Here is a 12,452-nt window from a genome sequence, read left to right on the forward strand (position 1 = left end):
GATCCAAACAGAAATCAAATTCCCCCCCAACCAATATATTTTGACTACTCTCTGCTGCTTTTAAAAAGATAACCTTCATAAAGGAACAAAATGACAGAGATAAATTGAAATAAAGGTATAGGTGTCAAAGGGATTTACAGTAGAACCATACAAAATCCTATTTTGTTAAAGTGTTAAAGTGAAGATCCATCGCAACAGGAAGATTTTCTCTTGGTTGGGAGTTGTTTATTAATCTTGTTTGGCAGTCCCCTTTCTTTCCAAACAGATCTTATGTACATCAGCCACTCCAAAGTAGCAATAACCAGCCATGTATAAAATTAAATTTCTCTATTTAGTTGGCTTTTGTTTCACCTACTCAAATGATTTTCTTTTCTAATTATTCAAAGTATTAATTTTCTTGTCACCGAAAGAAAACTAAATTTTTTATACACAGTACCTGTTTATTGGTTTTTGGAGAATGCTGAAGACGTGGAAAGGATGAACAAACATCAGCTGGATTTAAAGAAAGTGACATCTGCTGGTAATTTTCAACTGAGTACTGTGGAAGTGAAAAATACAGAGGGCTTTAATTTTGTTGGTCCCCCTCAGAGGCAGATGCAATGGACAAAGGAGAAGCAGAATCAGAATTTATTGCCACGAATGTGTGTCATGTTTTGCAACTGCATGATGGGCATAAAATGCTATAAATTACATTAAAATAAATAAATTAGTGCAAAAGAAGAGCAAATGTAGTTCATTATCAATTCAGAAATATGATGGCAGAAAGGAAGAAGCTGTTTTTGTACCATTAAATGTTCATCTTCAGGTCGTGTACCTCCTTCCTGATGGTAGCAATGAGAAGAGGTATGGCCTGGGTGGTGAGGGTCCTTCATGATAGAGGCTATTTTCTTGAGATACCACCTCTTGGAGTGAAGACTAATGCTCATTTGTGATGCTGTCTGAGTTCACAAACCTAATAACTAACATAAGGGGCACCTCTCCAGGTTGGGTTCTTGGCATCCGCATGACCCCTTTAAGTCACATAAAAGCAGAGGCTGTAGAAACCTGTTTCTGCATGAAAGGGCCACTCAGCATTCATTAAAATCCCTGAAGTGGTGCCTGGACATGCACATGATTAGCATATATTCAGAGTCCTTCGCATGTTATACTTCAGAAATAAGGAAGGGGGTGTGGCAAGATGGCATGGATTCTAGACGTGTAATCTCGACCTCTGGCTGAACTTTTAAGTACCCATTTTTAACCCTTTGTTTTCAAGTTTAAACTTTTAAAATTTCAGTCTAAAGTATTAAGGAACTGTTATGGCCATTAATGGTAAAAAGACTAAACCTCAAGTGCAGAAGAAATTACATTTTTGGAGTGTTGAAGATTTAGGGCCTAAACAGCTTGCTACAGCCTCAGGTTTAATTTCTTCAGTGCCTAAACCACAAAGATTGCCTGTGGGAGCTACAAAAATAATGTCTACTACTCATCAAGAGAAGGACATCGCTGGAATTACCCGTTCTCAGGAGGAAGGTGCTTGTGGCCCTGAAGTGGATCTCGATTCTGGCAGCCTGCCGATTTTAACGGAGGGAGCACGCAGGAAGACGACTTCATTGTTTAAAATGACTCAGGCAATGTTCCAACCTGAAGAGATTGATATAATCCGTGAGTTTTTGAAACAACAGTGAGCTGCAGGGGGAGAACAGCGGTGACTCCCTGAGGAAGTTAGGGTGCAGTCGCTGGGAGTTCAGACCCACAGTAGAACCATTAAATTGCCTGTTGTTGAGATGCAGCAGGAGCTGCAGTTACCTGGTTCGGCCACTACGTTAGAGAAAGCAGGGCTGAGCTTTTCTGAGCTACAATATAAGCAGTTAAATGCTGTCATCCAGCCTATAATGAATGAGCTGGCTCAAATGAATGTTAGTATGAGGTCAGAATTTACTACAGTTAAAGCACGTATGGAAGCATCTTGTGAAGATTTTTAAAAAATTTCAGTCTGCTTTTTTGGAATGTAAACAGCAAGTGGCCTCTAATACAGAAAAAGTGTTGAAAGTTGAAAAATCCGTTATAGAATTGCGAGAATGTGAAAAGGAGTTAGAGAGGAAAATAGACTACTTGGAGAATCAAAGTAGAAGGAATAATGTGAAGATTGTTGGTTTGCCAGAAGGTATGGAAGAACAAGATCCTCTTCGTTTTTTTTAAAGAATGGATTCCACAAGTATTGGGGCAAGAATTTTTCTCTGGAGGCTTGGAATTGGAAAGAGCTCATAGAGCTTTAAGAAAAACACCTCTACCTGGTCAATCACCGAGACCTGTGATAATTTGATGCTTGAATTATTTGGACAGAGAAGCAATACTTCATTTAGCAGTGCAAAATGTGAGACAATAACAGGCTCCGTTATCGATTCAGAATAGTAGTTTTTTAAAATCCAGATTTGAGTCAAGAGGTTATTCAGTGTCTGCGTCGATTTATCCAGTTAAAGAAGTTTTGTGGCGTAAAGGCTATAAGTCTACTTTTCGCTATCCGGCAGTGTTGAAGGTGTTCTATAGAGAATTTCAATCTCGGTTTTTTGACAATGATCGTGAAGCAATGATTTTTGCTGATTCATTGCTGGATGCAAGAGGACAAAGACATAGTCCACCATTGTCTCCAAAAGAAAAATCTGGTTGTTTTGGAAATGGAAGAAATGGCAGAAATGGGAATGGAAAGAGTCCAACTTCTCTGGAAATGGGGTCTCTGAGTTTGGAATCTCTTGGATGAACAGAAGAACTTACTTATTCTTATTTTATTTTATATGTCTTTCTGATATTTTTTTTTAGTTTTTTTTTATTAAATTTTTTTATTTTTCACACCATAAATCACAATAGCCATGATATACACTTTTTCTTTTTCACACATTTACAGTGACTTTTTCTCCCCCCCCCCACCTCCTCCCAAGCCACCCCCCCACCCCCCCCCCCATCCATTTTAGGTATACAATCAAGGTTGCATTAATTCAGTCAGACAATGTTGTCATTCAACAAAAATACACCAGAAATTCTACAGAGTCCATTCTTTTCTTTCCTTCTCCTTCCATCAACTTAGGTAATGTTTGTCCCCGGTAGGTTTTCGCTATTGTATTTAATGTAAGGCTCCCATACTTGTTCGAATATTTCAATATTATTTCTTAAACTATATGTTATTTTTTCTAATGGAATACATTTATTCATTTCTATATACCATTGTTGTATTTTCAAATTATCTTCCAATTTCCAGGTTGACATAATACATTTTTTTGCTACGGCTAGGGCTATCTTAACATATCTTTTTTGTGCACCCTCCAAATCAATTCCAAATTCTTTGTTTTTTATGTTACTTAGGAGAAAGATCTCTGGATTCTTTGGTATATTGTTTTCTGTTATTTTATTTAATATCTGATTGAGATCATCCCAAAATTTTTCTACTCTCTCACATGTCCAGATTGCATGAATTGTTGTTCCCATTTCTTTTTTACATCGAAAACATCTATCAGATACTGTTGGGTCCCATTTATTTAACTTTTGCGGTGTAATGTATAGTCTGTGTAACCAATTATATTGTATCATACGTAGCCTCGTATTTATTGTATTTCTCATCGTTCCAGAACATAATTTCTCCCATGTTTCCTTTTTTATCTTTATATTTAAATCTTGTTCCCATTTTTGTTTAGTTTTACCATTTGTTTCCTCATTCTCCTTTTCTTGCAGTTTAATATACATATTTGTTATAAATCTTTTGATTAACATTGTATCTGTAATCACATATTCAAGGTTACTTCCCTCTGGTAAACTCAGATTGCTTCCTAATTTATCTTTCAAGTAGGATCTCAGTTGGTAATATGCCAGCGCTGTATCTCCAGTTATATTGTACTTATTTCTGATATTTTGATGTTATTCTTTGTTTGGCTGGGGAGGGAGAGATTGGCTCTAAGTTCTATTAGTCATCAGCCACTGGTGGGTGATCCACACCCAAGTTTTGTTTAGGGGTTACTACCTTTTGGTAGTTTTTTTTGTGGGTGGTTTCTCTTTTTTTTAATTAATTTTTAAATTAATTTTTATTTTTTTATATTTTTTAAAATTTTCATTTTATTTAGCATTTAATTTGTGTTTTTTTCTCCTAATGGAGGGCCTATTTACATTGATTTGAGTTTTTATATAACGATATTATTAGTTCTTAGTAACATCAGTAGATATGTCAAAGTTGAGGTTTGCTACTTTTAATGTTCGAGGTTTAAACAGTCCAATTAAGTGTCAGCTCATTTTGGCATATATTAACAAAATGAAAATTGATGTTGCTTTTTTACAAGAAACACGTTTGAATGTCAAAGAAAGTATGAAATTGAAGAGGGACTGGGTAACCATATAACCACTTACAGCACAGAACAGGCCAGTTTGGCCCTACTAGTCCATGCCGTAACAAATCCCCACCCTCCTAGTCCCACTGACCAGCACCCGGTCCATACCCCTCCAGTCCTCTCCTATCCATGTAACTATCCAGTCTTTCCTTAAATGTAACCAATGATCCTGCCTTGACCACATCTGTCAGAAGCTCATTCCACATCCCTACCACCCTTTGCATAAAGAAATTTCCCCTCATGTTCCCTTATAATTTTCCCCCTTCAATCTTAAACCATGCCCTCTAGTTTGAATCTCCTCCACTCTTAATTGAAAAAGCTTATCCACGTTTACTCTGTCTGTCCCTTTTAAAATCTTAAACACCTCTATCAAGTCCCCTCTCAATCTTCTACACTCCAGAGAAAAAAAGCCCCTGTCTGCACAACCTTTCCCTGTAAAATGTATATTCTTCATTTAATTCTAGGGCTAAAGGTGTAGCAATTTTGATACATAAGAATTTATCTTTTGAATTACAATCAATGGAGGAAAAGCCAGGATGTATTCTTAAATTAAATTGTAAGATTTTTAGTGAATTTTGGACTTTACTTAATATTTATGCCCCAAATGTAGATGATGCAACGTTTATTTCTGATGCATTTTTATATCTGGGTCGGGCTAATGATAATGTTTTAGTTGGTGGTGATTTTAATTGTGTTTTGGAACCTTTATTAGATAAATTTCCGAAGAAAGTTAAGAAATCTAAAATGGCAGTCCAGGTTCAAGCATTGATGAAAGATCTTAATTTAGTGGATATTTGGTGACGTCTCAATTCAACAGAGAAGGATTTCTCTTTTTATTCAACTAGACATGAATTGTTTTCAAGGATTGACTTTTTTAGGATCGGCACATTTACAGGGGAAAATACAACAAGCGGAATATAAAAGTAGGGTGATTTCAGATCATTCTTTGTTATGCTTTACATATGCAACCTCTGAGAAAATTCAGGTGGCCTATCGTTGGAGGTTTAATATAATGTTATTAAAAATACAGAATTTATTGATTTTTTGAAAAAACAAATTAATTTTTTTTAAAGAAAATTCTAACTCTGTTAAAAGTAAGTTTGTATTATGGGACACTATGAAAGCTTATTTGAGAGGACAAATAATTAGTTATACTTCTAAAATAAAAAAGAATCGATTAAATCAGAATCTTGAATTAGAGAAATGGATTAGTGAGTTAGAAAAGGAATTTCAGAAAGATGCTACAGAAGATCAGAAAATAGAATTGTCTAGGATGAAACTGGAATATAATACTCTACAATCTTACCAATTTGAATGTATGATTATTAGGACTAAACAACGATATTATGAATGGGGAGAGAACGCACATAACGTATTGGCATGGCAATTAAAGAAAGAACAGATATCGAGGACTATTAATGCTGTCAGACGGAATTCGCTTATCACGTATAAACCTTGTGAGATTAATGATGAATTTTGTTCATTTTATAAAAAGTTATATACATCTGATGGAAAACAAGAAAATGGATCGATTGATATTTTTTTATCACAGTTGAATTTACCGACATTACAGGATGTAGATATACAGGAGTTGGAAGCACCATTTACTGACTCGGAAATTAAAATGGCTATGATGGAAATGCTGAATGGTAAATCGCCTGGTGATGATGGATTTTCGGTCCAATTTTATAAAATTTTTTATGATGACTTCTCCACAGTGTTTGGAGATGTGCTACGCCAGGTTGGAGAACATTATGAATTGCCTGAGTCTTGTTCTAGTGCTTTAATTATAGTAATTCCAAAGAAAGACAGAGATCCTTTGAAAATATCCTCATATAGACCGATTTTATTGTTAAATGTAGATTATAAAATTATAGCTAAAATTTTAGCGAATAGATTGGCTAAATTTTTACCTAAGTTGATTCATATGGATCAGACAGGTTTTATAAAGAATAGATATGCCTCAGATAACATTTTACGTGTGATTAGTTTGATTAATAGATTTTGACAATCTTCAGACCATCCGATGGTGATATCTTTAGATGCCGAAAAAGCATTTGATAGAGTTGAGTGGAATTATCTGTTCAAAGTTTTGGAGAAATTCAAGTTTGGTCCTCTTTTTATTGGTTGGATTAAGGCTTTATATAGTAAACCGGTAGCTAGAGTACTAACGAATAGTTTTATTTCAGAACCATTTAAATTGACCTGATCTACTCATCAAGGTTATCCTTTATCACCAGCTTTGTTTGCATTAGTGATCAAACCTTTGGCACAGTTGATAAGACAAAATATACAGATACAAGGAATGAAAGTTTTAGATGAGGAATATAAAATTAATTTATTTGCCAATGATGTATTGGTGTATCTAACAAATCCAGCTCAATCACTTTTACATTTGAAGGAGTGTTTGATGCAATATGGATGTCATTCTGGATATAAAGTTAATTGGGGAAAAAAGCGAAATATTACCGGTGAGTGAAGGAGATTATTCAGCTTATAAGAATATTCTTAATTTGAAATGGACGGATCGAATTAAGTATTTGGGTATAATTTTGGATGTTAATTATCAATCTTTATATAAATTAAATTATGTTCCGTTAATAAAAAAAATTAAAACTGATTTGATTAAATGGAAAGATTTTCCTATTAATTTATTGGGTAGAATAAATACAATTAAGATGAATATTGTTCCACGTATGCAATATTTATTTCAATCTATTCCGTATTTACTTGATAATTTTTTTTTTTGAGATTTGAATAAAATGGTTAGGGAGTTTTTATGGAGAGGTAAATTTTCAAGAGTAGCCTTGAATAAATTAACTTGGAAATATGAATTAGGGGGACTACGTTTACCACATTTTCAAAATTATTATGAAGCAGCCCAATTTAAATTTATTAGTTCATTGATGGATTTGGAATGGCCCCCTAGTTGGGCCAAAATTGAGATGGCAAATATCTCTGAATTTGAAATACATAAATTTTTGTTTAGATGGAATGTAAATTTGTTACAGCAACATAATGTGCCTATATTAAAACATTTAATGAAGTTATGGACAAAGAAAAAGAAAATGATAGGTTCTAGGGGTGAATTATCGGCCTTGACTCCATTGTATAATAATCAACTTGTTCCTTTCTCAATACATAATCGAAGTTTATTACATTGGAGATTTAAAGGTGTGGAAAATTTGGGAGTTTGTTTTATAGAAGGTAATTTTTTTATCTTTTGACCAGATGAGAGATAGTTATGGTATTGATAAGAACTCTTTGATTCTTTATTATCAAATTCAATCTTTGGTAAAACATGTGTTTGGTAGAGATATGATTTTACCTGAAATGACTAAATTTGAGACTTTTCTTATGAAGGTACCAGAGAAGGGTTATATTTCATTTATGTATCAAATATTACAGGATGGTATGGATAAAAAGGGTTTGGATAAATCTAAAGGTAAATGGGAAGTGGATAACGGTTTTATTTTTTCCGAGGATGATTGGTTAGATATTTGTTATGATAGTGTAACTAGACTGATAAATGCACGCTATGCAATGATTAATTATAATTTTTTACATCAATTATACTTAACACCTGAAAAACTAAAAAAGTATGGTTTTCATGAATCAGATTTGTGTTTTGGATGTGGTAACTCTGTTGGAACTTTTTTTCATGCGGTTTGGTCATGTCTACATATACAATCTTTTTGGAAGAAAGTTCAATTGTTTCTGGAATACCTGTGTCAGATTAAAATACCTTTAGATCCGACAGTATTTTTATTGGGTAGTTTGCAACCTCTGAAAGGTTTGGGATTAGATAAGTTTCAACTTGCTTTTGTATATTTAGCTTTATCTGTAGCGAAAAAATGTATTGCTAGTACATGGAATGATACGAATATGATTGATATTAATAGATGGCATAATGAGATGAAATATTGTTTAATAATGGAAAAATTACATATGTTTCACGTGATAACTATAGTTTCTTTATTAACAAGTGGTTATTATATTCAGAATATTTACATTTTGATTTACATTGATTAGATCTTAATATGTATGCTTAATTTTTCCTTAATTTTTTTTTCTTCTCTTTATGGCTCTCCTTAGGAGAGTTGGCTGAAGGGGGGGGTGTATTATTTTTTACTTCTTTCTTTTTTTTCTTTTCTATATATAAAATATAACGTTCATGTTTATGGTTTATTGTTACATATGTTACTTATTATCTGTACTTTGAATGAATAAATAAAGTTTTCTTAAAATAAAAGAAATATGGAAGACTGGTATGTGAATCACAAACTTTTAGCCAATCTCAGGAAGTTTCCAATTTTCACTAATATTTTATTTTCAAATCGAAACTCTCTACAATCTTCCCATAAAGGCTTAATATCTCTTATTTATGATAATTTGGCTGATCTAAGATGAGCCCCTTCCCCACCCCCAGTTAAAATGAAGAATGTCTGGGAGCATGATTTGAATCTTTCATTGCCTGATGATGTTTGGGACTCCATTTTTAATTTGATTAACACTATTTCCTTTTGAGGTCGGCATTGTTCACTGCATTTTAAAGTGGTACATAGAGCACATACATCTAAAGTTAAATTGTCTCGTTTCTATTCAGACATAAATCCTTCATTTGACAAATTTAAAATAGGTGAAGCTTCTTTAATTCATATGTTCTGGACCTGCTTTGACTTAGAACATGGGAAAGATGTTTTTCAAACACTATCTATAATTCTTGTTAAAACTGGAACCTTGCCCTTTAATTGCTCTTTTTGGATTACCTCATTATGTTGATGTATTATTGACTTCAATTCAAAGCCAAATTTTATCTTTTACATCTTTGATAGCCATACTGCAATTTTGATTACATGGAAAGATAATACCCCATCTACACACGCATAATGGCTGAATTATTATGGATTGTTTAATTCTAGAAAAAAAATTAGATATGCTATCAAGAATTCAAATGTCAAGTTCCAAAGACATGGGGCCCATCTATGGACCATTATCATAATCTTAAGATTTAAGGTTGCTATGGAATTTTGGCACTATGTTGTCCCTCTCCAAATTGATCTCACTTGATTCATATATGACAACATTCAACTTTGTTTGAGGAAGGTGTTATGGACCATGGACTGACCTTTTGGATTGTGGACTGTCATCATAAATGTCCTCATGAGTCAAAAAAGTAGTGTCCTTCTGTGGGATTGAGTTGCCTCCAGATATCAACCAGATTTAAAGCCTTCATAAATGATAGCATCAGGATGGAATTCTGCTGGGAACTCTGTGTGACTTGAGGAGCAGCTGGGTCAAGCTGTGCAGACAGAGAGAGTATGGAACATTTAGAACAGCAGATAGAGCGGTAGAATTGAAGCAGTTGGAGTGGTGGAGACCAACCCAGAGAGCTGTGTGAAAGGCACATGCCTCAAGATAATGAAGGGTTAAAAACCACAATTTGAGAACCAAGGGAAATCATCTAAGGAGGCCTTGAAAAGGATACATAAGCTTATGGCAACTCAACAACAGTCATTTCTCTCTCTAACGTTCAATACGACACCCCTGCTGTCCTGGACCCGGTTTCCCCAGCTGTTCCATCCCCAGCTCTTGAGTTTGACCACCCACTGTCCCAGGCCTGGTTTCCCTGCAGTCCCAACCCCGGTTTCTTCCTTAAGGTAGACAAAGATAAAGAATTTCATGTATGTTACATTCTAAATGTAGTATTACATGACAATAATGGAAACTTTATCATTATGTCATATAACCACTGTGTATGAGTAGGGGATGAATCATCTTTCCATTTCAATAAAATTGCTCACTGGCTATCGACGTGGTAAAGGCTAAAACTTTTTCCTGAGACACCGATATAAGTTTATCTGAATCACGAGAAAAACCAATCAAAGCAATTAACAGGCAAGGTTCCATGTAAATCTTAAGAATCGTTGATAAAGTTTTGAAAATGTCTTTCCAGAATCTCCCTAAATTTGGGCACTCACAAAACATATTGATCAGGGAAGCTTCAAAAATGTTATATTTCTCACATAATGGATCAGTCTTCATAAAAATGAGATATGTTTGGACAAATGGGTTCTATATATCACCTTAAATTGTAATAAGCAATGCTTTGCACAAAATGAGGAATCATTAATCAAGCTGAGAGTAGAGACCAATCTTCATCTGAAAATGTTAAGTTCAAACCTCATTCCCAATCGCTCTTGATTCCAACCATGGGAGCTGAATTTAAATCCAATAAATTATTTTAAATACATGATGTTAATCCATTGTGAAAATAAAACAGTAAATTTAAAAACAGATCAAGAATTGGAAATTTGTGGAAAATCTGAAAGCTTAGACTGAAGAAAATGTCTAATTTGTAAATATCTAAAAAAAATGTCTATTAGAAAGATTAAATTTAGCTGATAATTGTTTGAAAGAGACAAAATTATCTCAAATAAAGAGGTCATTAAAACTTTGAATACCTATTCTATGCCATTCCCCATTCCTTAAAACCTGCGTCTAACAAAGATGGTTGAATAAGATGGTTATCTATAATTGGACTAGCCAGTGAAAAACCATTAATTCCAAAGAATTTCCTAAATTGAGCCCAAATTTTCAACCTATTTCTCATTTACAGATTCTGTGTTAATTTGGAAAAGGAACATGGTAAAAAAAAATCCTTAAATTGCGAACATATAAGGTTTTTCGGAGAAACTCAATTCCATTTCTACCCAAGGGGGTGATTCACTGACTTATCCAAATGTAATAATAAAAGTAAATTACATTTGTTAATCGCTCAATAGTGCAATCTAAAATCTGGAAGTGATAATCCTTCATTTAATGTGGTCTTTTGAAATTGGGCTTTACTAGAAGTGTTTTTTTTCAATCTGATGGGTGATTTTGTCTGACATATTCATTGATCATAACAAATTGGTCGAGGTAGCTTTGAGAACACATTCATAGAATACATTCATAAATAATTTCTTGAACAGCATGTTGTGAAACCTACAGGACATCTTAGATCTGGTTCTGTGTAATATGAGAGGTAAAATAAATGATCTCATAAACCTTTGTCACATTGGCTAACCAGCAGATTGGCTGTTAAGGAAGCCATTTTTGCCTTTCATACTGAACCACTGTCATCCAGTTCTCTGTCCTTTCACACTCATCACAAGGTATCCCCGTGGATAGGGGATTCTATCCTCCTCTGGAGATGTCCTGGGTAATGTAGCACACAGTAGTTGGAAGTGACATCATCTCTTTCTACAATGGCGGAACTGACTTCAGTTCAATTGCTTCGTCCTTCCTGAAAATGTGTGATTCTATCACCAAACAGACAGACAGGACTTATCAACATCCTCATATGCAAACAGGTGCAAACAACAAACGGAGCCTACAAGAGAGCGTCCACCTGCTTGTAGGTTGAATAATTTCAATGATATATTGCAGATAACCTTGGAGGGATTTGAGCTGAATAGCTGCCGGAGAAGATGCCTGCTTATCTTGTGGTATTTTGAACAGATATATAATGCAGGGATGCACAAGCCAGAGCTGAGGCGAAAGAGTACCAACTGCCGAAAGCCTGTGGAGCCTCAGATCAGACGTGCAATGGCTTTGTGGTGGTATGCCACCCCTTGATTTGATTAATCAATGTTCTCTTTGGTGTGGGTATCTCCACTGTCTACACAGTGATTTGTCAAGTGACTGTCGCACTGAGGGAGACCCTCATGAAATATTTCATTGACCTGCCTAGTGGAGAGTCTTCAGGAGACAATTGATGCGTTTTCAAAAAAGGGTGGTTATCCAATGTATGGTGGTGCCATCAATAGCACATATATTCCCATCAGTGCCCCACATGATGACCTATCAGCCTACTCCAATCAAAAAGGGAGCAGGTAAGGATCATGCCTGAGTTACAAGTATTTGTCTTCACTTATTAATGTTTTCCATATGTTAATCAGTGCATTGTGTTTTTGTGTTCCCAGCTTCATAGATGTGAATGTGGGTTGGCCTGGTTGCACCCATAATGCTCGAGTTCTGCTGAGATTAACAAGGAACACTTCTTGGAAGATTGGATGATTGAGGAGGCAGATCTACTTCCGCCAAATAGGGTTCCTT

This window comes from Narcine bancroftii, chromosome 2 (genome assembly GCF_036971445.1).
Source record: "Narcine bancroftii isolate sNarBan1 chromosome 2, sNarBan1.hap1, whole genome shotgun sequence".
Lineage (NCBI taxonomy): Eukaryota > Metazoa > Chordata > Chondrichthyes > Torpediniformes > Narcinidae > Narcine > Narcine bancroftii.